General features: G+C 32.5%; 1 long non-coding RNA gene across 1 annotated transcript; it reads right to left on the reverse strand.

The window, feature by feature from the left end:
• Positions 1–784: 784 nt before the first annotated feature.
• On the reverse strand, positions 785–3,464 carry LOC138316937 (uncharacterized). Its single transcript, XR_011207686.1, has 3 exons — positions 2,912–3,464; positions 2,258–2,455; positions 785–1,196 (listed from the first exon to the last, which is right to left on the reverse strand). It is a non-coding gene; the product is annotated as an uncharacterized lncRNA (long non-coding RNA).
• Positions 3,465–4,005: the final 541 nt, after the last annotated feature.

Below are 4,005 nucleotides of genomic sequence, written 5' to 3' on the forward strand. Positions count from 1 at the left end.
TTATTGGTAAATAAGTCCCAAAATCTCGTATGCTATTCAATGGTTGTGTTTTGATTTTATTGTTCTATCACAAGTGTCCAAAGATGTACGAGATACCACCTGCTGTCCAATCACGAGAGCCCTACGTAGCAAGGCGCCAATGTCAAGTTTTGTTCGTTCGGCTCGCGTTATCATGACGGCAATAACATCGTACCAACTATATTGTAGTTGACACTTGTTCTTCCTGAAATTATGTTTTATGTTACGGTTCATCGACCGCATGCTAATGTTTATTGTGTGCTATTAGTATTCCTGATTCGGTTGGATTCGGTAGCTCATTGAATACTTGTGCTATAATATCTTTCCATGATTCAGTTTTTTTCGAAAGGATTCAACGCCAGGAGTTATATAATTTATTTATTTTTGATAAACATCGAATATTCCATCTTTACATAATACAGAGTTGTTGATTGCGGGTAGGTATTATATCATTAGCACAAATTAAGGGCTAAATTTAATTGATTTTCATCCAAATCTGGTCACTTTTTTCAATTATGGATTATTAATACCTTACAACCCATTGCATTAGGACTACACTATACACTACATACATGGTAGGCCGTCCTTACATGACCCTTTCTGGGCCCAGTGTCATGAAAATTCCTTAAATTTAAGGAATCCCATAACTTAAAATTCTCCATAAGAAAGCATTACAGAATTTAGGAAGGCTACTTATCTTAAAAATATTTCCTTAACTTTGTAATTCATTTCTATAGGAAATCTTAAGTTAAGGAATTTCTATAGGAAATCTTAAGTTAAGGAATGTTCATGAAACTGGGCCCTGTAAATAAGACGTTAATTGATCAAATAATCAGTAGTAGTTTTTCATTTACTTCGTAGTTTTACCCCTTCTCATCCATATAGGATTACGTTTGATCCATAGTTCCACTGATGATTTTTAGCAGAGCGAATTAAAATTCTTAACTCATATATTGTTGCCTGTTTTTGCAATCCTTTCAATCACATTATTCGTTCACATTTCCATTTTGTTATTGCGTAAATTATAATGAAAACGAGAGATATTCGAAATACAGCTAAAGTGTTTAATATGCACTACATGCGTAATACCGATGTTGCATGCTCCTCATTTGATTTCAGTTACAGCCTCCTTTATAGATTTGCATTTCTTTTTATGGATTTATTTCCGAACGAAAACACTGAAAGGACAAGTGGTATAATATATCATATGGACATTGGTTATTGTAAAATACTTCATACAGGTACACATTTAATTCATTTGATATAACCGTTAACTTAACAAATGTTGTAAAAGTACATGTATAAAAATCTGCATTGTATGCAGTGCATACGCTAGAATAACAGACTTACCTTTGATGTCGATCATATTATATACAGGTTAAAAGAATAAATGATAATTGTCTTAAAATATAATCTGTATTTTGGCTCGGGACAGAAAGACAAAAGTGGCTCTCCGTCACATCATTTCGGCGAGTGACAGATCATCTGTCATACGATATTGCGATACAACCTATTGCTCTCGTATGGAGACGTGTACATGTATACCATTTTCACGAGATACAACTTTTTTTGCATATTTTGACATTGGAGCCATTTCCGCAAATTTAAATATTACGCAAATAATTCTTTAAAACGTATTTACAAGATACGACATGCCTTTGACAGCGAATTGATTCAACTATTACAGTATGAGATAATGCGGGAAGTAAAACTTTAGAAATCCTAATCCAATCTGCATAGGGACTTGATATAATGATAGAACAACAATATTAGATGTTAGTGGATAACAAGCGTAAGAACCAATTCTATAAAGCACTGTAAAACAATCCAAACATACAAAAAACGTTGTAATATATTGTATTACCAAAATTACATACTTTGATGCTTTATTAGATGACGAAAGGGTGTGCCTTCCATCTCTAATTATGTAAATACATGAATGTGCTGTATTTAATCTTTCGAATTCGAACAAATAGATTTGCATTTAAATCAATTAATACTATTTTATAAACTCCCTGTGGAGAGTCAACTCCTTGCAGTAAACGTATTGAATTTTGTAATAGTACATTTCATTTTTTTCTAATTCACGAAAGTCTGAATGCTTTAATCCCTAAACACAGCTTGATTACGATAGGAATGTTTGAGTAAATTATTTTACTTGTTTGCTTATATTATAATTGATATCGTTTCATATTGCCACAGTAATGTTTATCATATTGTTTATGGTCTGACAAATTACCTTTCTGTCTAACGGGTTCTTCCTCTTCTGTAACACTTAAGTTATCTGTCGGTGTACCAGTAGTATGTCCTAAGTGTAAACCTTTTCTATTGTGCCCTCCCGAGTTTGTCGTAGTGGTTGTATTACTGCATTGTTCTAAGTCGTTATCCGTTTGTGAGACTTTCTCCTTGTTATCAGGCTGGGTAGCTGTGCTGTTGTCTACTTAAAAGAAACCAAGCTGACACAAGAGAAAGAATGAGAACCTATAAACATTTATAAATTCATCTATATAAGTTCTGTTTCTTCAGGTAAATATTTATTGCTATTTTTGCCAACATAGTTCGTTTAGAAATTAATAACAGAAGTCTTAAAGTGACATGCTTTCATGAGCAAATAAGTCATCATATTGTTATCACTATTCAAAGCTTTTCATTAACGCAAACAAAATCATCAAAATCAAAATCATAAATACATATTGGAAATGTAATTTTTCATTCAGTTTTATCTCTATCTATGAGAAATCAATAGAAGCTTTGACATCTGCATAATACCACATGAAAACAAAAATATAAATATGTAGCGGAGAAACATTAAAAATAATATATCTACAAAGCAAAATATGATTATGATATTTTGTAAATGCACAAAAATGTTTATATACCAATGAATAATTACCTTGGCCCGATGTTGTAACCCTGTTAAAACATACGACTAGAATTAAGACGATGGCTATGCCATTTATATACCTATCCATAGTGGCAAGCTGCTCGACCTTTCTCAGAAGAAATGATGTTATCCTGTTGTATGTAACACGCCCTCTAAGCTGGCCACAGAAGAATTTACAAGTGGCTTTACTGCTATTTGGTTTTCGATAAGGCTTTTCTTTTTTTGTTTATTTCATTGTTAAGCCTTGTAATAAAAAAGAATGTTTCCCATGCTATTTCTTAGGTTTCTGCTGTGACCAAAAAGGCAAATGTTTATTTGAATATCGGTGCATTCAGATATTTCCCCTGGTATACCATGGTCAGTCAGACTAGGTCATCTCTAAAGATATACATAAAAACCAAACAAACAAGTGAAAAGCTGACCCAAAGGTGAACACTCCACTTATAACGTGCCGCGTGCAATGAATGAGGCTCCCTACGATACACTCGTCCTATTTTTCAAATTCAGTATCAAAATTAAATAAAGGTGATATAAATAGCAAACAATTTGCTTATGTTGAGTCTTCTGTTGTTATGAAATATGCGCGTAATATTGAAACAAAATGAAATCTATATTCTGAGAAATTAGTTGTGGTTATTTTTCAGTTAGTCATTTTACACCAGTTAAAGCGTTAAAGTTATATATGCCATACATGGGTGAACATATTGACATGGTATTTTTAAGTAATCTATTGAAAACTATCAGAATAGATGAATGAAGCTGTGAAACACATTAGAATGGATCGACAAACATGCACGATGCCCTATAAATATTAGTTACAACACAACATTTTTGCACTGTAAAAATTTAATTCTTGCTTTTTATGCCTTATGTATGTAAAGATGACAACATAACCGCGGTAATCACTTTACAATTACTAATAACACTAAGAATATGAAATAGGTTGTAAATCATAACTTGGCTTCATGGTCCAACCGTATGCACTTATTTCGCTTCCATGTAAATGTAATCCGATGAGCTTTAATTTGTGCTTTCAAAATTGAAACCTTTACATACATGTACTAAGTAATTGATTTCTCAAAATGTTGGTAATTTGTGGTGGT

The sequence above is a fragment of the Argopecten irradians genome, chromosome 2 (assembly GCF_041381155.1).
Source record: "Argopecten irradians isolate NY chromosome 2, Ai_NY, whole genome shotgun sequence".
In the NCBI taxonomy this organism is placed as follows: Eukaryota; Metazoa; Mollusca; class Bivalvia; order Pectinida; family Pectinidae; genus Argopecten; species Argopecten irradians.